General features: G+C 36.3%; 1 pseudogene; it reads left to right on the forward strand.

Moving 5' to 3' along the window:
* The first annotated feature begins 17,765 nt into the window (after window positions 1-17,765).
* On the forward strand, window positions 17,766-18,700 carry LOC106145497 (vomeronasal type-1 receptor 90-like; annotated as a pseudogene).
* The last annotated feature ends 4,807 nt before the right edge of the window (window positions 18,701-23,507 follow it).

Below are 23,507 nucleotides of genomic sequence, written 5' to 3' on the forward strand. Positions count from 1 at the left end.
TCAACCTTTTCAGGTCCAATGCATGAGTTTCAGCATGCAATATTCATGGAAAATGAAAACTCTGTACTACCATTAATGAAGGACAATATTTTCCCCAAGTAATGATCAGGTAAAGTGACAAAATTTTCTGCATTCACTCATTCAGTGTTTTGGGGTTGTTCTCATAATAAGTCCAGAAGAAAGATTAGAATATACAAATAAAATGTCCATATGTTTCCAAGCTTTTCTGAATTACATTTGATCATCAGTCCTACATTGTTTTATTTTGTGACATCAATGGATATACAAATGGCATATGCTCATTCCTATAAATTGATTTCATATAAGCCAAATAATTATGGGTACTTTTATGGTATAATTTTAAATATATTTACATTATCATGTGACAAATAACTTTTAAAATGTTTTAGGCCAGGGAGAGTATTCTGAGACAGGAGATTTCCAAGTTAAAACCCAGCCACAGTAGCTTAGCAAGGCCTTAAGCAACTAAGTGAGACCCTGCCTCAAGATAAAAAAAAAAAATGATTGGTGTTATGGCTCAGTGTTTAACATTAATGTGAGTTCAATTACCGGTACAGAAAAAAATAAAATTGCCCTCTTTCAACAACAATAAAAGAGTGTACTATGAAACAAAACAAAAAAAAATGCATTATGTGACATACAGGATCTGCTTTAAAATTATTTAAACATTTGAACCTTGTAAAAAACAAGCATGAATACACTCACTGAATGAAATGTTTTTATCACCTGTGTCTCAAGGCCATTGGGTGACATTAAGTTCAGTGTTACTGAGAAATCTGCAGTCCTCCAAACAGAAATAATGAAAAGCAGGAGTGTACAGTGCCATGAGTTTGCAATCATACTAAAAAATGCATGGATTTTTTTGTTCATTGCCTTAAAGCCAGTGGAAACTTGTTTTCTGAAAGTGAATTTCTGTATTAGTAACAGGAAAGCTTAGACTCTTTCCTGATGTCTGCATGAATTCAAGGGACACAATTTGCTGTAATCCTAAGCACAATTATTCTCTCTCCATATAGTGCCCAGAGAAACCCCAGAAAAATGCTTTTCTAGTCATCCTGCTGTCTCCAGTTTTGAACCACAATCATATCAGCAAATGCTGCATGTCAAGTCTATATGATTAAAATTATGTAAGTATATCACAGTGTTAATGTAAAGAATGTTCTATAGTATTGTCCACACTGATTAGCCATTGTTGTGGGAAAGCATCCTGGGGAATGAAAACCATTCATAAAGGGGAGCTAAAGAAAATTCTGTGGCACCAACCTTCCCTTCTCTGGTCCATCTCAATCACACCTGGCTCAGCACACCTTAGGTGATCAGGGGACAGAACACAAGCTTTTTGCCATCATTGGGGTGACCGGAGAACCCCTCCTCAATAAGGGTCTTAGGGTTGATGCTGCCAATTTGGTATCTTGATGCCCTCTTGTATCAGCACTAATATTGTACTTTATGCATTTGAGAAATCAAGCTGCCCCCAGACTCGACATTCTCTGGGGAAGGATGTATAAATCACAGTGACTATAACTTGAATTTCTGAAATAGGTCACCCTTGATGAATCCAAATCTGGTAAGAGGAAGAAAAATCTAAGTAAGTAGATGAGTAGAGCACATTACACATTTTTAAAAAAGAAATGTCTACAAATTACAGAACTTTCATTTGTTAGTGCTCATAATAAAGACTTGGGGACCCTCATGGTGAAGACTCCCTTTAACATCTAGATCATGGAAGCAGTCCTGTTAGACAATGTGCAGTCAACAATACCATGGGTGGCTCATGATACATACATCATCATACACGTTCCCTCAAACTAGTGAGAACTGCTCAGGCGGTGGATATGAGCTGGAGATCAGGACAGAAGTGAGAGAATTACAGGAGGAGAATACCCCTCTGCAAAACTCACTTCAAGTTTGCCCTCTTAGGATGTTGAAATTCCAGGGTGAAGGATTGAAGGGAGCACACATCTGTTCTCTCCTCTACAGTGTAAGCATCATCCTGCCTCTCTCTCAGGGATGAGATGACAGAGGAATCCTTTTACTTACTCACCTCTAAAGATTGCATGAATTTTTATAATTACACAGCTCCACTTCTTTGTTGCAATCTTCCCCATCCTCCCTTCTATTCATTGAGTTAAGAATGGAAAAAAAGGGGATGAAGCAGGTGAGATTAATCCTGCTTCAAGCAATTGGGTTTGGAGCTGATGTCAACGTAGGCAGCACTTTTTACCTTGTGGCAATTCTTGTGCTGGAAATCTATGAAGAGCACATGGAGAGATGACTGGCACCTCAGGGAGGGCAAAACCATTGCCCAGCAGATGTTAGTCCTGTGAGCACATCTGTGTGAGATACAGAGACTCTAGCAACATGATGAGCAAAACCCTGCACAAGGTTTTGGAAAATGAATGTCAGCTCTTTGTGAGAAATAGATATGAGAATCATCAGTTTACTTGTGAATTGTCAGAGTTGTAAAGGACAGCCTGGGATTCACAATTAGAGCTATGGGGTTTATATTACCCCATTTTAACTTTCACCTGAGAAAAACCACTAGAAGTGAAAGTGTTCTTTTAAACTAAAGAAATAATAATCCTCAGAGGTGCTTCTTCACAGACCCCAAGCTGTCTGTCACTACTAGAAAACCCAAGCAGTCCCGCAGAAGAGTCCTTCTCCCTGATTGATGTAGTGATGGAAGTTTCAAGTCCTGCTTTCCTGCTCTATAGTGTTGGCTTTCCTGTCTGATTTTACCCTTTGAGTTTTAGTAACAAGAAAACGATACAGGTTGACATTTAGGTAGTCATGCTACAGATATGAAAAAGTGAGTTTTGGAAAAAAATCTAAAATGTAGGTACTATTATCATGGTAGGGTGGGATTTGACTGACCTAAATGTTCCTCTAAACAAAATTAGATTCAACTGTTTCCAATCTAACAGAAATTTCAAAGGGTATTCCTCTATAGTGACCAAATCATAAAGGACTCATGAACACAATTATTCTTCCTCTAAACTATTCTGAATTATATTCCTGGGTGTTTTGGAGCCAGTAATGGGAAACAACCAGCATGTTCATTTGATTTTTTTAAATATTTAATGTATATTCAAAACTTATCATCATTGCCCTTTCCTAACTGATAGAGTACAGCATAGGGGAATTTTTAATTTGTGAAATTAAATTGAATGCAAAGACATACTCAAAAAGTTTAAGTAGATATTTAATACTAGTGTGAGTTTTCCTTCTACGAAATGAGGTTTTGAACATAGTACCTCATTTCCTTCTAAAGATTTTAAAAATTAAAATGATTCAAACTTTGAAAGTCATTTGCTGATTCTCTATTTGTTTATGCACATGACCGAAGCAAACGTATAGATACTAAAATGTCCAATTAAAACTTATGGCTCTCCTGATAATATATATATATATATATATATATATATATATATATATACCAGTAAATAATATAAAAAGACTCTAGAATAGATAAGTTGTCACTAGATATCACTAAATTACAAAAATAAATGGAAAAATTAAAATAACTAATTTTCTCTATGAGCAATTGAGTAACTTTAGGAGTATCTAAATTGAAGAAGCAAACATTCTTAGAAGAGAATATCCTCATTGCACCATGAGAACAGAGTCCTCTGGGCTCAGTAGGGCTGTTGAGCTGATGTCTCCTGCAGCTACCAGACACTTCACTAAAAGGCACAGATTCCCTCCTCCCACAGCTTTTCTAGGGCCACCCAAACACTAATTCTGTACCTGAGGATACAGAGGCACTTACCCAGATGGCTGAGGCAGGGAAGGACTCAGAGCAGTTGAGAAGCTCCGAAAGAGATGTGAGGTTTTAGGAAAGGCTGTCTTTAAGTCCTGTCTCTTCAGGGATGTAATTTTAATGTCTGCAAAGGTGACAAGATCCCACTGGAGGACACAGAACTGTGGCTTCCCCAGTGGAACATGTCCCCTGTCTCATAGTTTTACTTTCTTCTCTGGTGGATAACAACAGTCCTGGGAGAGCTGGGCCCCAAACTTTTCTCTAAGTTCCCTAAACACCTCAGGAGAGAGATCTTGATTGGGTTCATGTCTCCATCACATTGAGAAGCCCAGTTACACTCATTCTGATCCTGAGGTCAAATGAGTTCAAACCATTCCACAATTGACCATGCTTCTATTTTGGGGTGATGGATTCCTGGTACCCCTCATGGTTTCTCAATGGCTCTGAGGGTCCTCGCCCTACAATGTGTGATGGGCTCTTTCCCCCTGGTTTGTTCCTACATAGAGCACCCTGTTTCTGGGTACTGCTGGTTCTGTGTGCCTTCGTTTTCTGTTAGGCACAGGGTCTCTGTTCTAATGCTTAAGTCCTTGTTCCATCAGTCTGTCATGATATATATATTTTTTTTCATCACAACTTTTAGTAATTTGAGTTTTTTCTCTCTTTGTTAGCTTGGCTAAGGGTTTCTCAATTTGGTTAATTTTTTCACAAACATTTTGTTTTTCAATTTGTTGAATTTTTTGTTTCAATTTTATTGATTTCAACTCTGATTTTAATTATTTTGCCTCCTACTGCTGTTGGTGTATATTTGTTCTTTTTTTTCTAGGGCTTTGAGATACAATCTTATTTTTTTTATTTGGCTGTTTTCTATTCTTTTAATGAATGAGCTCAATGCAATAAACTTTTCTCTTAGAACTGCCTTCATAGTGTCCCAGAAATTTTTATATGTTGTATCACTATTCTCATTTCTAAGTATTTTTTAAAATTTTATCTCTGATTTCTTTTGTCATCCATTGGTCATTCAATAGTGCATTATTTACTCTCCAGGTGTTAGAGTATGTACTATTTTTATTTTACATTTGATTTCTAATTTTGTTCCATTATTATGATCTGATAAAATGTAGGTAGTATCTCTAGGTTTTTTTGTTTTTCTTTTTTCTTTTTTTTTTTTGTATTTGCTACTGTTTGCTTTGTGGCGTAACATATGGATCCATGTGCTGCTGAGAAGAAAGTGTGTTTGCTTGTTGATGGAGGGAATATTCTATATATGTCTGTAACTCAACATATTGATTGAATTATTGATTTTTATAGTTTCTTTGTTTAGTTTTTTTTGGGGAAGATCTATCCAGTGGCGAGAGAGATGTATAAAAGTCACCTAGTGTTATTGTGTTGTGGTCTTTTTTGTTCTTGTATTTGAGAAGGGTTTGTTTGACATAGATGCCCCATTTTTTCAAACAAAGATATTTTATGATTGTTATGTTTTGTTGAAGCATGAATTCCTTAAGCAGTATGAAATCTCCTTCTTTATCTCTTTTCACTAGCTTTGGTTTGAAATCCACTTTTCTGTTATGAGGATGGAAAAACCCTGCTTATTTACATGATGCATGTGAGTGGTGTGCTTTTATCAACCCTTTCAGCTTAAATCTGTGGATTTCTTTTCCTGTGTGATAAATATTTTGAAGGCAACATTGTTGGGTTTTTAAAATCCAATATGTCAGTGTATGTCTTTTTATAATTTTTTTTTAGTTGTCAATAGATCTTTATTTTATTTATTTATATGTGGTGCTGAGAATCCAAACCAGAGCTTCACATATGGTAGGCACTGAGCCAGAACCCCAGACACAGTCTATGTATTTTAATTGATGAGTTTAGACCATTTACATTTAGGGTTATTATTATCATATAATTTGTATTCCTGGATATTTTGGTTCATTTTTGTTTTTTAACTTGATTTGGTTTCTCTTTGACTTGCCTTTACTTTAATGTGTTTCTGCCTTTGCTAATTTTCTTTGTTGTTTTTCATTTCCTCCACCTGGAATATTTTACTGAGCATGCTCTTTAGTGTGGGCTTTCTTACTGTGAATTATTTTAACTTTTGTTCATCATGAAAGGTTTTTTTTAAATTTCATCATCAAATCTAAAGCTTAATTTTGCTGAATATAAGAGTCTTAGTTGGCATCCTTTTTATTTTCCAGAGCTTTGTATATGTTATTCCGCAATCTCCTGGCTTTGAGGGTCTGGGTTGAAAAACCTGTTGAGATCCATATTGGTCTTCCCCTATATGTGATCTGATTCCTCTCTCATGACCTTTAAGAGTTTATTCTTATTCTGCATGCTAGGCATTTTTATTATAATGTACCTTGGTATAGATCTGTTTCAATTTTTTACATTTGGTATCCTATAAGCCTCTTGTATTTGGTTTTCCAATTCATCCTTCATGTTTTAGAAATTTTCTGATATTATCTCGTTAAAGAGATTGTGCATTCCTCTGGTTTGAAATTCTGTTCCTTCCTCTATCCCAATAACTCTTAGATTTGGTCTTTTGATGCTATCCCATAATTCTTGGATGTTCTGTTCATAATTTATTAAGATCTTCACTGTGTGGTGAAGTATATAATTTTCCAGATTATATACTTTGTCTTTATTATCTGATGTTCTATCTTCCAAATTATCTAGTATGTTTGTGATGCTTTCTATGGAGTTTAGTATTTGGTTTACTGTTTCCATCATTTCAAGGATTTCTGAGTTTCTTTTTTCTTTTCAGAACCTCTATCTCTTTCTTGAAGTAACCTTTTGCTACCTGTATTTGCTCCCTTATCTCTTTGTTGGAGTGATCAATTTTTTCCTGTATTTGCTCTAAAAAATGAGGTCATTCTGAAATTTATCCATCACTTTAAGTATGTATATTATGAACTCTTTCTCTGACATTTCATTGACTGTGCTGTCCTTGGATTTTGTTATCATAGTATCCTGGTTTGTTTGGTGCACTTTGTTTCCTTGGTTTTTCATGTTGTCTATGCGTCTTCCTTTCCTGCAGTGAGGATCCTTGCAGATTATCTGTACCTCACCTTGGTGTTGGGCTTCCAGACCCTGGTGGTGTCTCATGATGGATGCTACTGCAACTATGGTGGTGGCAACAGTGGAGGTAACTCAAGAGAGCAATGGGGTGACCCAAGATGAATTCAAACTCTTACAGAGATGGGGCTGAAAGTGCGGGCTTTACAGTGGCTTTGGTTGCCTGTTCTGATGCAGCTGCTCTTAGGCCCTGTCTTTCATCACAAGGTGGTAGCTACTATGTGTTGAGGGCCATGTCTCCAGATGAAGGTAGGTTAGGCCTGGCATCCCAGGTGGATCAAGGGTTGGACCTGCACTTAACCTGATCCTGGATTCCCCCACATGTTAGAGCAGGTTATTCTCAGCTTGGCCCTGAGCTATGGCATGTTTCTACCTGTTGGCTGCTGGGTGAATCCAGGCCACCTGGGCCAGGGCTCCCACACGGGTCAGCAAAGGTGGTCCAAGATCCAGGTTTTGTCTCCTTGGTTTTCTCCATTAATATTCTGATTTCAGTGTTGTTCAATTTTGTTTTAAATTGTATCATTCTTTTTCTGTTGCTTACTTTGGATTTAAATTGCTTTTCATCTTATGATTTCCTAAAGTAGGGGTTTAGACGATTGAGTTAAGATTTCCTTTTCCAAAATATACATTGAGTTCCAAAAATTTACTGTTACTGATTTTACTGTATATCACAATTTTGATAGATTACTTTTCCATTTTCTTTCAGCTAACATTCTTTCTTGATTTGTATTGCTTTGTGCCTTATTCAGAAGTATAAACTCCCCAAGTGTTTCGGGGAGTTGCCCATTGTCTCTCTGCTTTCTATCTTAAGTAAATTAGGGTCCTAGAGTGAGTATCACATTATGATTTGTTTAAAGTTTTGGGTAAGGCATGTTTCATGACCTCGTCTTTTAGGATGTGGTCTGATTTGCTGGATTTTTCTTGCAAACTTGAATGTGTGTCCTGACCTTGTTGGAAGAAGTAATGTGTAAAGGTCAATTAGATCCAGTTGATTGGTGGCACTGGTGAATTTAACAGTGTCTTTACTTATGTTCTGCCTGCTGAATCTGTTCATTCCCAATGAATGGGTGTTGAAATCTCCAGTTATGATATACATCGTATTGTTTCTCATTACAATTTTATCCATTTTTCACTCTTGTATATTTATATCTTTTGAGGAATGACCCCTTTGTCATTATGTGATGAGCTCTTGGTCCCCAATAATTCTCTTGCTCAAAAATATGTTTTATTGAAATTAATATAGGTACTTCCACTCTTTTAATTAATGTGAGCATTTTATGTGTCTATTCACCCCTTTACTTTTGATCAAGGTGTTATTATATTTAAAGCAATTCTATCATAAACAACAGATAGTTTGTTCTCATTTTTCAGCACCTTATGGAAACTTCTAAATTTTAATATTTTTAGGGAAACATTGGTCAGGCTGTGAATGTAGCTCAGTGTTGGAGAACTTACCTAGCATGCATAAAATCAGGGGTCATCAATCCCCAATACCACACACACACACACACACACATACACACAGAAAAAAACATAAACATATATCTCTAAAATTCTTATAAACACTTGAATTAATATTTTCTACAGGTGCTATTTTGATTTCATTGGTTTGGTATTCAATACTTTCCCTGCCTTATGTAATCTAGTTGATCCATTTACACTATTGCATGTGTCATTTTTTGTCAAATATTTTTTGATTATGTTTTGTAGCAGAGATTAAACCCTGGGCCACTTTACCACTATACCACATCTCCAGCCATTTTAAGATTTTTTTTTTAATTTTTACACAGGATCTCAACAAGTTACTTAGGCCCTTACTAAGTTGCTGAGGCTGTCCTCCACATAGTGATCCTTTTGCCTCAGCCTCCAGAGTTATTGGGATTACAGGCATGTGCCACTGCACCTAGTGCAAATACAGTTTTTTCAACTTATTTTACTAGTTGCCAAGGAATTTGAAATATATATTTATAATAAATCCTAGCCAACTTCCAGATAACCACCTTTTAAAAAGTACTGCCAGTATCTGCAGTGTTGCTATCATTCATCTTACTTAGCCAGTTAGCATTGCATCAATCAATACCATGTGGCTATTTTATTTTTATTCTGGATAAACTGATTCCTTACTGTTAACCCCCAATTTCACTGTAATGTACTAAGACATTGTTTTCTTTGTTCTAAATAGAATTCTTCAGATTCACATCATCAGGTTTGGTAAATTTGTCCATTATTTTCTCCTAGTATTCCCTGATTTTGGTTCCTTCCTATGGTTTTAATGACAGATATTTTAGAATAATTAATAGGCCACTTATGTACATTTTACTTTTAAGCATTTTCTTATCATTCTCTCTGAGTTTTGTTACTTTTTGACTTGTTTTGAAGTATCTTGGAGACTTATTCTGCAGTGTCTAGTCTTCCCCCAGGTCCATCATGAATTTTTACATAGCAGAAGTTATATATTTTTGTCATTGTGTTTTCATTAGATTCTGTTGAAAGTTCCATCTCTCTCCAGAAAAAAGATAATTTTTACATATTATATCTGTATAAACTTTAATTTTTAAAATTTGTTCTTTTTAGTTATATATGGTGGTAGAGTCCATTTTGATATGTTCATACAAACATGGAGTATATCTTATTCTAATTAGGATCTCAGTCTTGTGGCTGCACATGATGTGAACTTTCACTGGTCATGTATTCATATATGAACAGAGAAAACAAATGTCTTATTCATTCCACTGCCTTCCTATTTCCATTTTACTTTTCCCCCTCCATTCCCCTTTTTCAAACTCACTGAACTTCTGTACCCCACCAATTTTGTGTTAGCACCAACATATGGGAGAGAACATTCATTCTTTGGTGTGTTGCATGTTGATGCGTATTGATAATAGCTGATCTAAAGGATCATCTTCTAATTCCAGTATCAGGAATATCAGTAATTCTCCTTATAATGATGGTACTTCATTTTGATTAGAGATCAAAGGGTACCTCTTGGTCACATATCTAATCATTTTTCATATAAATTTTATAAGGTACATTGGAAACAGAATTTTATATTGGTTTTGCCCAAGGACAGTGCTTGGTCACATATCTAATCATTTTTCATATAAATTTTATAAGGTACATTGGAAACAGAATTTTATATTGGTTTTGCCCAAAGACAGTGCATGCTGCCTCTGATAAACTGATTCCTTAGTGTTTTCCCCCAATTTCACTGAGACATGGTTTTCTTTGTTCTACATAGACTTCTTCAGATTTCCTTCATCAGATTTGGTAAGTTTGCACAGATCTCCCCAGAGTACTGTTATCCAGGAAAAAATGTGCCTCAGCTTACCTCAACCACCATGCACTAGCTCTGCCTCAAATTTTCTATAGTTTGATTTATTTTAGTATGGAGGTTTTATTAACTTTTAAAAATTAGGGCATAAAGTCTATACAGATTAGTTGAGTTTATCCCAAGAAACGATACATGCTGTTTTATTTCTTATTAAATCCTCTTTTTTTGGTTCCAAGGATTGAACCAAGGGACACTTAACCACTGAGCCATATTCCCACCCCATTTTTAGTATTTTTTGCTTTTGTTTTTGTTTTGAGACAGGATCTCACTGAGTTGTTCACAGACTCCCTAATTTGCTGAGGATGGCTTTGAACTCACAATCTTTCTGCTTCAGTTTTTCAAGCTGCTGGGATTACAGGTGTGCACCACAATGCCCAGCTCATCATTAAATTTGATTGGCATCTTGAAACCTGAAGTTGAGAACTTGGAAATCATGGAATACAGGACCCTGTAGTACTCAGAAACCAGGTGCTCCATGGACAGTTCTTAAAGAAGAAAATGCCTGTCATACATTGCAGGGAGAGGACACCCCTCAGAGCCACTGGGAGGCCTCAGGTGCCAGGAATCTGACCAGAGTACAGGAATTACAAAGTCTGAAATAAGTTCACACTAATTTAAAGTTGGTATCAAAGTAATAAAATTGCTGTTGACTACATGATCTGACCCTTCAGGTGTTACATGCTTTTGTGACAGGGTAACTTAGGGGAAGTTTTGAGCACAGCTCTCCCCTGAGTACCATTGTCCAGGAAAGAATAAAGGAAAATTAAGAAACATAAATGTCCCACATGGGACACCATGGTTCTCTTCTCCCAGGGAGATCTTATCACACTTATAGAGGCACTAAAATTACCTTCTTATAGAGAAATGAGCTATGCTGGTTTGTCTGAAGTCATTGCATCCCCTGCAAACCATCTGGTAAGTGCCTCTCTGTTCCTGATGCATATCAGGGGGCAGGCAGGGCCTGAACCAGGGGTCTCCCAGTCAGATTTCAGGTTTGGATCAGCAGTCACCTCTAATCACCATCTGCATCTCAAGGGCTGTTTTCTTTTCTCTCCATGGAAGAATTTCTTGCTAGCATTCTCATTGTTTTAATTTAGTGACTCATAAAATTAGTAGTTTTTAATATAAAATGCTATTAATCAATTTAGATATGAAATCCTGTAATTGACTTCAATTATACATTCCTTTGCTGAAATATAATGACTTTTGTTCACTTAACATCAGTTCTCAAGGAACATGTTATTCTCCTTTCATTTTATAGAATTTTGCTATGAGTTTTCACTAAGTATACTCAATTTTTCTTTTAGCTTCTTTGTAATCTATTAAAGCTTTTAAAAATAAGTTATCTTTAATTTGAGTTTTTAAATAGAATTTTTAAAATGCATGTGGTAGCTCAGTGGAAGAGCACATTTAAGGAACTGGGTTTGATCATCAGTACCACATAAAAATAAATAAATAAAGTTAATTTAAAAAAATTTAGTTTGAAGAGAGATTCTTCATTCAAAGTATCACCTTTGAAAGAGTTTGAATATGCTCATTCATACAAGATATGAACCAGCATTTTCTAAGAAAAACCTTTTTTGCACTCCTACTAATTTAACAAACATTACATTATTGGAGACACTGCTTCACATGAGCTCTCTCTACTGGGCCATGTCTTATCAGGGGATAATGAAAGTTGGACTGTTATTACATCATAAATAAAAGAACCAACGATGGTAGAAATTTTCTTTGCCTTGTTTGAAAATGGCTTAGAATGTAATTTATCAGAATTTGGTGAGGGTGAAGGCTGTCCATATATTTTTTTGACCATATATTTAAAAATACCTCTTATAATTTCATTAATAGTGGTTATGTCAAATCTATTCATGAGGGTAAAATTTTAAAGAAAAATTTGTATTTATTTTATTCATTGATTATTAATGTATTTAATGAAACTGAGCATAGATATAGCATTTCTTGAGCACATTCAAGGCACTGTGTTTGATCCTCAGTACCGCATAAAAATGAATAAAATAAAGATAATTTTATTCACCTGTGCTACATCCTCACACCTTTTTATTTTTTAGGCATGATCTCCTTAACTTGTCCAGGCTGGCCTCAACCTTGTGATTACACCTTTTCAGCCTTCAGAGTTGCTGGAATTACACATGTGCCCAGTTACAACAAAATGTTCTCCTCTTCCCTGAACTCATGTTTTTGTGTTTGATTTTTGTTGCTGCCCACTTCCTGATAAGTACTTATAAGTACTTAAGATAAATGTGAATAAATCTAATTTTCTTGGTAATAAAACACAAAGGATATGATGGAAAAGGAAGAGGAAAGTCATTTATTGAGAACATGATGCTGTCTTTGTTGCATTATTGGGTTGATCAGAGAGACCTTCTCACAGAGGACACTTAGTATTTCTGAGTGTTGACAGTTCATGTTGTTGAGAAAGCAGCTCTAGGTCTTTTGTGCTTCTTTCCTTTGCAATAGTAATAACCCATTCTTGATAGTTTTCTTAAATTAGGTGTAAAATATTGACACTGTAGATACCCATGTAAGCAAGCACTCTAAACTATACTTTAAAAATATTTTAATTTACAATACAAAGTATATAAATCTTACTTTTGTGTGTGCATGTATGGAGAGTGAGTTTGGGGGCAAATGGATGCCATTCTTGTTTTCACATAGTCCTCAGATTTTCTAGTTCATCCTCCCTGACCTCATGAATTTCACAAATGCTGTGCCCTTGATGTAGAACAGATGAGTCTGGACATCTGAGGAATTTTAGGAAGCAATTTTAGTTAAGCTACGGTGGTTCAGAGGAGCTAATGCTAAAAATCTCTGGACCCATGATGTGAAAATTCTTTAGAATTTTCTTTAGTCTGTGGGGTGGATACATGACAGTGGGTGGGTACCTAACTGTTACTTCCAAGGGCTGGACTTGTAGCTCAGTGGTAGAGCAGTTGCCTAGCACATGTGAGGTTCTGGTTTTGATCCTGAGCACCACATAAAAATACATAAATGAAATAAAGTTAATGTCAATAAAAAAGTAACTCTTTGTCTTATATTTTAGGTCAGAAAGATGTTTCACAAAATTTTTTTTCCAAGAAAAACAAAAATAGTAACCTTTGCACCATAAGAAGCTTGATTACAGACCTACTTAATACAAGGAGAAATCTGCCCTTTACAACCAAGGAATCTTTGACCCACAATAAGCTCTCTACAGAGATCCTGCTGACAGTCTTTGTAAAGCTCTTGTTGACTAGGAGAGAAGCTTATAGGTTATAATTGTGATGGGGACTTTGGAAAGCTCAATTATCGTGAGGATTTTTTTGGTGGGTACCTTGTGGCTTTGTCTTCCTTAGCACCAGCTGTTGAGTTGGTGATGATTTTGCTTTCCCCTAGTTTCATCAGTCTCCCCTGGTTCCCTTTGTTCTTTTCCAGCTCAAATTCTGCCAAAAGTTGGGGTGTGTTGACCAGCATACCTACAGACCCAACTCACTCCAGTGTGCATGGTCACTCTCATTTCCTGGAATTTCCCCCCCATTTTTACCTTTGTTTATAAAAAAGAACAATATTAATGGCAATCATGGTGAAGTCAGCTACTGTGGTGTAGTGATATCAAGCCAAGCTGTGCTCTCTCAGGTACCTAAGTCACCTGGCTAAAGGCCAGTCATGAATCATCATGCCTCACATTCATCTTGAGAAATATGCAGATTATGCTCATGTCAGGGACAAAAATACAATTCCTTCCTCCCTTCCCTTCCTTACCCTGTCATCAGGTCACTGACATAACCATACATACCCACACTCACAGGGGGATTCGCTGAGGACTTTCTTTCTTCCATTGTACTCCCAATTTCTCCTGAGTGCTGGCTCAGGAGCACCAACATGAACATTTTTCACTTATCTCTGGTCAATTTGATGACAGCATAGCGCTCAAGATTGCCTCTGGTCTTAGTAATTGCAAAATAAAACAATGTCTGAAGTGAATGCTTTAAGGATTCAGATATTAGTAGGAATGTGAACGGTGTTCTCTCTCCTATGGGTTGGCCAACTTTCACCATGAATGACAAGGTCCTTCAACCTGAGAACCTGAATTTTGTTATTTCATTTACATATTGTTTTTTCACATCACTGCTCATATGGCCTTTCCTTTTTCTTTTTTGTTGTGGGCTTACAACTGTGAGCTATTTTAGAGATTTTTTTCCATGTTACTTTCCCTGTGATTTATCTCCTTATTGATCTTCCTCCAGTCTGTCTGAAAGCAACTGGATTTCTCACATGTGCAAGACAACATTCTTGTACTTGGATCATTGAGTCGGCTCCATTTTGGAATTGTCATTTGTAAGAACCTCTATATTATCCTGCTCTGTGTGGAGAGCATCTGTCCTGTCCCCTGACCCCCTGAACTTTGCAGTCTCCCCCAGTGTGAGTAGGATGGATAGGGAAAGACAGGGCAGATTTCTTTTAGCTTGTTGTAATAACATATTGATATTCTCCAGAAAAAGATTGTCTAATGCAATGTTCAGAATATCTATCTACCTTTCTTTTAGTAATTACATACAGATATAACAATGATACCTGGAGCATGGGCTTCACTAATATAGGTGTGGTATATAAATTTGGAGAGAACTGATGGTTGGTGATAGTTTGTGTGGTCTTTTGGGGGGCTCCATGCAAGCTAACATCAGGGGTGGCTGGTGGATGCACCTGATGGGGTCACTTTCCTGGATTCATGGCATGGTGAAAGGAGATCGTCTTTTTTTGCCTCAAGGAAGATTTGCTGGTTTCAGGTAGTGACCCCCTTACCTCCTGACAGCTTGTGCAGCATCTGCGTACATCTGTCTGTGCTCATCCATTTATGTTTGTAGGACTCCCGTCCCTTAGTAAATCTGAGAATTATGTAGTCCTATCTCCTCAGATTACACATTTTTCAAACAGGCTACCTCACCTGTTTATAAGGTTATGTAGTTTTAAGACTCAATTTTTCAAAAGAGTTTTCAAGGGAAGCCTGAATTTCATGAGAATAACTTGAAAATTCATGTTGACAGCAGGATTTATCTCATATTATTCTTTTAGGATATGATGTGAAAGGTTTTGCTCATTAATTGATCCCACACCTTTGAAATATTATCTGGATATATTTTGTAACTTAAATGTAATAGATGTGTAAAGAATGGGTGTGTATTTTTTTCAAATAAATGAAAGGTTAAGAAGACCACTTTGTGCTGTGTGATTAAAGACAGTCTATGACTTCATGACAGCCTGTGACTTGTAAAACTCAGAATGGGATGATATTGTGAGTATTTTTGATGTCTCTACTTGGTATATCTGAGGTATGAAGCTTAATTATCTGAGTGTGTAAATAGATAAGTTTACTTGATTAATATGTTAGAAACAAAACTTTTTCTAATTGTTATTATGAAGTATCTATTTTAAAAATCAAAATTTTCAATTTGTTGAGACGTGGTGTCCAGCCACCTCTGCAGTCACATCTGTAGTACCTGAACAGTGCAGCTTTCCCTCAGTAATTGAAGAACTGCATTTCTGTGTGGCTGTGAAAACAATTTGGACCACATATTTAGTTTCAGAAGACAAATCTGTGCTAATACATGACAAGAACTTATTTTCCCATGTGCTCTCCCTCATCTTATGAATGAATAAAGGCTTCAGTTAAAGCAAACAGCTGCATGGTGCAGAAATTATTCAACATGGTAGGCACCCCCAAGTTCTGTAGTGTGTGGTTTGGATTTGAGGTGTCATTCAATAGCTCATGTGTGATACAAAGCAAGAAGATTTAGAAAAAAAGTAATTGGGTTATGAGAGCCTAAATCCAATCAGTGCATCCACTTTGAATACCTTTATGGGATTAGTTGAGTGTAAACTGAGGATGGTGAGGTGTGGCTGAAGGAAGTGGCTCATGATTGGGTGTGTATATTTTGTATCTGGCAAATGGAGTCTCTCTCTGCTTCCTGATCATTTTGTGAGCCACTTCTCTCTGCCACAGTCTTCCACCATAATCTCCTGTCTCATCTCAGGCTTTTAAGAATGGAGCTGCCCATCTGTGAACTGAGACCTCTAAAACCCCCTCAAAACCCCATAAGCCCCCAAATAATCTTCTTCTCTAAAATTGTTCTTGGCATGTCTTTTAGTCACAGTAGAACAAAGCTCACTAAATGACTAGTATAACATTTACACTAGATTTTCTTAACTCTGCAGAGACATTGTTTCTTGCTCTTGGAAGACTTGAAAGCTTGGACTCCCATGGGAAACCACTAACCAAATCCTTAGAAAAGAATCATCCCAGTCCATTAAAATATGTCTGTGTTTACCACTATGATTGCATATGCCTCTGACCTGCTGAAAAAAAGCCTACAGTGTGTTTCTGATAATAATTGGTAACTGCATTCTGATAAGACTAGGTTTTTCTGTTTTGAGTTTCTAAAATATTTAAGACTTAGAGTTACCTATGATGATTCCAAGAAATGACTTTTTAATTTGCATGTGTCCAACATTTAGGGATTATTAAAAGTATACTACTTTCATATTAATTTTTCTTTGATTTTTGAAGCTATAACCGAGCTGGAAATATTTTAAAACTCTCAAGTCATATAAGGAGGACTATCTGATAATAACAATAATGGGTGGTATTAGTATCCTGGGCATTATTGGATATTTGATACAGTCACACAGACAATAACTACAAGAAGCAATTTTTGTGATTACCCGTATTTTCAAATAATATTAATGGTCCAGATGTATTTGTTGACCTCTCTAGTTTTGAATTTAATAGCATCAGATCATTTACATAAAGTCACAGTTTGTGACTTCAGACGCATCTTAGACACATATGTGTTCTACCAATAAATCATATTCTAGCCATTAACCAGAACAAAGAAGACCTGAACATAATACAAGTGTTTGCATGGCTACCCTCTTTGCAGTCATTGCCCAAGAGGATCTTATTTCCAGGCTGATACAATTTTTTTTTTAGAGAGAGAGAGATAGAGAGAGAGAGAGAGAGAGAGAGAGAGAGAGAGAGAGAGAGAGAGAGAGAGAATTTTAATATTTATTTAGTTATATATTTATTTTTAGTATTCGGCGTACACAACATCTTTGTTTTGTATGTGGTGCTGAGAATCGAACCCGGGCCGTACGCATGCCAGGCAAGTGCGTTACCGCTTGAGCCACATCCCCAGCCCCTTCGCTGATACAATTTTGTCATTCAAATTCAATCCCATATTTAGAGCTATTACTTTGAACTGAGGACTTTATCAGGTTTGTAGAGAGGAAGAGGCATTCTGCTTACATTTGAAAAGTGTAACATGGCGGTGTGGAGATGCTGTGGGGTCTGGCAGTTTGTGTGTGTCCATCCAACTGTGAGTCTGTCCTGGAGGGCAGATGAGAGAGAGTTCTGAAGCCTCAGGAGGATGTGGGATTGACTTGGGCTCTGCAGGGAGAAAGAATGCCTGAGGAAGAACCCACACATTTTGCTGATGACCATAGTGTAGGAAGGATTGATGAGGATGGTGATACTCATGGTAAAAACTTTTTTCTCAGATTCTCACCAAAACCTGCTTCTTCATGAGGATGAATGGGAACAGTGAAGCTCCCAGCTTTCCTCACCTGAGCACCATGTTTTTCTGTGAAATCAGTGATGGGATCATAGCCAACACTGCTCTGCTTCTCTCCCACATCCCCACATTTCCTCTCAAGCACAGGCCCAAGCCCACTGACTTGACCATTGGTCACTTAGCTCTTGACCACCTAGTGATGCTGCTGACTGTGGGGTTCATAACTGCAGACATTTTGGGGTCTCAGGGTTTAAGGGATGACATAATATGTAAGTCAGTGATTTACTTGTACAGGCTGATGAGGGGCCTGTCCTTTTGTGCCACCTGCCTGCTGAGTGTCCTCCAGGCTGTCACCCTCAGCCCCAGAAGCTGCTGCTTGACAAAGTTCAAGTGTAGCTCCTCACCTCAGAGCCTCTGCTGCTTTTCCTTCTTGTGGGTCTTTAATATGCTCATCAGTGGTCGCTCCTTGATCTCTATTGTTGCCACTCCCAATGTCACCACACACAGTCTCATGTTTGTTACTAAGTCCTGCTCTCTTTTTTCTACAAATTACTTGTTCAGGTATATGTACTTCTCCCTTGTGACCTTCCAGGATGTTTTCCTTATAGACTCATGGCCCTCTCCAGTGGGTACATGGTGACCCTCTTGTGCAGGCATAAGAGGCAGTGCCAGCACCTTCACAATACCAGCCTGTCTCCAAAAGCATCCCCAGAACAGAGGGCCACAAGGACAATCCTGCTGCTCATGGGTCTCTTTGTGGTCATAAACTTTTGGGACTTCACTGTCTCCCCCTCTTCTGCAATGTCATGGAACAATGATCAAGTTCATTGTTGTGTCCAGATGCTGGTGGGCAATGGCTATGCCACACTGAGTCCTTTGGTGTTAATCAGCACCAAGAAACAAATGATGAGGTTCTTAACATCCCTGTGGGGTAAGGATGCAAATGCTTAGTTATTCAGTAGTGGATTTTTTCTTTTAATATAAGTAAATATTTTCACTTTCTGTTAATTCACTGAAATTTATGAAGTTCTCATATGTCTTTTATGCATGTATTTTGTATATTGAACATCCCCAAGAGCATATTTAAATAGATACATGTCTTACCTTTTCTTTAGTTTCTCAGCAACCTGTCCCACTACCCTAGCATAACTAGGATGTGGACCTGTCCTGGGGACAGCTCAAGAAGCCAAGAAGAGCAGGGAGAATGCACTGGAAAGATTCACCAAAAATATTTGGAGGATTATTGTGATTATACTTTTACATGTTTTATATATTTGTTAATTTGTATGTCATAGTAGGCACAGTTTATTTGAGTTATACCTCAAGAAAAATATTCAAAACAAATTGAAATGAAGAGATCCTAATACATTGACAAATAATTTGGTGACTATAATAACTAATTAAATACTTATGCAATATGTCCATATCCATTCATAGAATGTAAGTAACATTGTAATAATTGATGTTCAATCTGTGGCAATGTATAAAGTTTGAAAGAAACTTAAAAGTTCCATAAAGTAAAATTATGACTATCTTTGTACTCTAGTATAATTTAATAATAATAGTAGCAGAGAATGACACAGGATAAGAAATTTAATTATCTATATTCATGCAAAATGCATAAGCTACTATAAAAAGCTATAGATCATTTAGGTGCTTAATCATTGAGCCACATCCCAAAACCTTTTTAAAATTATTTTCTTTATAGAGACAAGATCTCACTGAGTTCCTTAGGGCCTCACTAATTTGTTGAGGCTGCCTTTCAACTTGTGATCCTCATGCCTGAGCCTGATGTGTTACCGGAATTACAGGTAGATCATATTAAATAAAAAAGTTAAGCTGTCCAGGTATAGGGATGCATACCTGAAATCCACGTGACTCATGAACCTGAGGCAGGAGGATTGTGTGTTCAAAGCCAGCCTGAGCAAAAGCAAGGTGCTAAGCAACTTACCAAGACCTTATCTCTACATAAAAAATAACAATGTCTGGGTATGTGGCTCAGTGGTGGAGTGCCCCTGTGTTCAATTCCCAGTATGCCCTCAAATCAATTTTTTTTACTATTTTATATATGCTTTGGATACCAGAATATTATAGTTCCAATCATTGCTATACCTTTTTGATAGCATGCTATATCTTTTTAGCAGATTACAATGCTGAATATTGGTATTTCCATCTAAAAATAATAAAATAACATTTGAATTTTTATTTTTATAGCAGAATATTAATAGTAACATAGAATACACACAGACAAAAATCAAAATTTCTCAAAAATGCTTTTTTAACAATCTATTATCTATGTTACATGTGTCTGAGAATCTTGTTTCCTAACATGAATGATGTGAATATTTTTTTTCTGCATATTGTAGGGCAGGATAGTTAGTATGAAGGAATCCTGTTCTAACTTCTGGATAAATTAAGATAAACATTAATTTAAATATTTAGAAATATTTTCAAGAATAGGTATAATCTCAAAGTCCAAATATAAAGAATTATTTAAAACTAGATTATAAAGCAAATGGAATTTTGTGTTCCCCTGTGATAGCCCAGATACCAGGTATTCACCTTTTGGATGGGACAGCTATCTGGTGGAGTGGGACAGTTCACATAAATTTCAACAGCTGATTAGATAAACAGCACATGGGCCATGGGAAGTGGCAGGCAACTTTAAGAGGGATATTAAAGACAAGAGTAGGGTGAGTGACAAGTAAGAGAGGATATAGCTTGGATACAGTGTCAATAAAAGTTTTCCTTAAAGCTCACTGAGATTTCAAGTTTAACTTATACGTGACTCAAATATCTGATGTTATTGATTCCAATGAGGAGAAAAAGGAAATGAAAATTTACTCTCAAGAATCACTTGGATTTTAATTAGCTATATATGGGTGGAGAATTTTACATTATAGAACACTCAAAGCCTATGTTTTGTAGATGTTGATGAAAAAAAACATGATCAATACCATTTCAAATATTTTATAACTACATGTGTAATAAACATAGATATTAAATATTTAGACATCGAATATTTAGGCTTTTTACAAGACTCTCTGGTGTCAAAATCTGAGAGAGCTATCCTGAGTGGGTTTATTTCCCATTTATTTGGTGTTATGCACATTTATCTTTCCCATGAACTGGCCTGACAGTGATAATAGAAACCATATCCTTCTGACCAGACAAAACAGGTGTTAGGACCTTTGACATCAGAAACTATAGAAGAGAATCCAGAGGAGAGAGGATCCTAGTCTGGGTGGGTGGTGATCCCAGTGCAAGTCTCCGTCTGACTCCTGGCACATCTGGACCTGACTTAAGCCAACCTAGATGATCAACACAGACACAAATAGAAGATGAGAGAGAAATTACAAACTAACCTGGCATAATGGAGTGCCTTTTAAGACAACTAATAATGGTTCTCTAGATTTCCTTCTCTATACATAACAAATGACATACCATGTCTTCCTTAACTATCTGTCTGTGTACATAAGGTATTTGGGTATTTTGGCTCTTGTTAATCTGTCTTAAACAGGGAGTTCTAATATCTCATAGGGATACTTCTTTTAGTTCATTTGTACATCTGCTGAGAAGGTGGATTGCAGGAACACATTAATTCTACTTTTAATTTTATTTTTTTGTACCAAGGATTGAAACCAGGGGCACTTAACCACTGAGCCACATTTCTAGCCCCTTTTAGTTTTTATTTTGAGATGACATCTCATTAAGATGCTTAGGGTCTCTCTAAGTTTCTGAGGCTGGCCTCCAACTTGCAATCATCCTACCTCATTCTCCTGAGCTGCTGGGATTACAAGTGTGTACCACCATGCCTGGCCCACTTTATTTTTTATTGCCAGTTTCATACTGATTTTCCTACATGCTGTACCAATTTATATCCCTGCCAATAATATAAAAAGATCACGATTTATCTACCATTTTCTCAACAGTCATCACCTTTAGTTTTGTTTGTTTGTTAGCATAACAAGTATGAAATAATGTCACATTATGGGATTTCTTTATTGGTTTATTGACAAATTACAATTGTATTTATTGGGTAGAAGATAAGGTTAAAATTTGTGAAGATAATATGTAATGATTAAATAAGGGTTGTGATATATTACTTTTAGTTTTGTTTTACATTTCCTTGATGAGTAATTGATAGCATTTTATTACTATTTGGGCCATTTATATGCCTTCTTTGTGATAAATGTCTAATCAGGTTCTTTGCCGAATTTTATGGAAAAAAAACTAATTCATTCATGAGTTCATTTCTTCAATACTTATTTCTGAGATCCCCAGTCAGGGAAAAGCAAAGGAAAATATGAAAAAAATGTAGTCAAGGAACAAATTCTTATTTAAGGAACAAAAGTAAACACTAAGATAAAAAAAGGAGTGGATTACAAGAACACCTTTCTCAACACTGGATCTACAGATAAACCATGAGATTTTCTCTTAAGAAGAAGAGCATAGCCAAAGCTAGTGGTGTGTGTGTGTGTATGTTTTTGTTTGGTACTAGGGATTGAACCCAGGAACAATTAACCATTGAATTACATTCTCAACCAATTACTTTTCATTTTGAGACAGAGTCTCAAAAAGTTGCTCAGTGTGGCTTCTAACTTGGAATCCTCCTGTCTCAGCCTCCAGAAGTGATGGATTTACAGGTGTGCACTACCACATGTGGCTGAATCCACCACCTTAGGGTGGTGATTTGGCTCTGTCTGTGATATTTTCAGCTGTCCCTGACATACAATGTAGGCTTCTGAGAATTTCAGAATCAAAAGGAGAATAATTAGTATTTAAAAAGCACTTAGCTTTTTTTTTTTTTAGTATTTTACACATATGAATGGATTTAATCTAGATGATAACACAATAAATTTATAACAATAGGTAATACTTAGGTTAATTACCCTGGTTACATCTTAACAAAGAGAAAACTGTGAATAGGGAAATGAAGTACTTTTCTCAAGATCACATGCCTAATGATTGCCATGGATCATCTGCTATCTGTCTTTGCCCATTTTCAAATAAGTTATTAGGTTACTGCCATTAAGTTCTAGGAACTTCCTATGTATTCTGAATGTATTATTATTGTTATTTTTACTAATAGTAATAAACTAGCATTTTATTACTATTTGGGCCATTTATATGCCTTCTTTGTGATAAATGATATATATATATATTATTATTATTTGCAGTACCAGGATTTAACCCAGAATTACTCTATCAGTGAGCCAAATCCCCAGTCTTTAAAAAAAAAACCTAGGTTTTTTAGTTGTATTTGTACACAATATGTTTATTTTACTTTTATCTGGTAATGAGGATTGAACCCAGCACCCTGCACATGCTAGGTGAGCACTGTACCATACCACTGAGCCACAACCACAGTCCTCCCCCAAGTGTTTTTTAATTCTTATTTTGAGACAGGGTCTTGCTAAGTTGTTGAGGCTGGTCTTGAACCTCCTGCCACAGAATCTAAAGTCACTGGGATTACAAGTACACCACCATAGCTCTTTTATTTCTCTTTCAAACTTTTTCTTAGATTAAAAAAAATTGTATTGTGTTGAGGGTGAATCAGTGATAGAGGGATTGCCTAGCATGTGCATAACTCTTGTTTTGAGCCCTAGTACTAAATAAACAAATATATGAATGTAATATAAATATAAAATAAATTTTGTATTGACAGATAATATTGACAACTATTTATGGTGTGCAGTGTAATATTTTGATACATGGATATATTTTGTAATTATAAAATCAGAGTAATTAGTATATC

Source organism: Ictidomys tridecemlineatus, chromosome 11 (genome assembly GCF_052094955.1).
Source record: "Ictidomys tridecemlineatus isolate mIctTri1 chromosome 11, mIctTri1.hap1, whole genome shotgun sequence".
Classification (NCBI taxonomy): Eukaryota; Metazoa; Chordata; class Mammalia; order Rodentia; family Sciuridae; genus Ictidomys; species Ictidomys tridecemlineatus.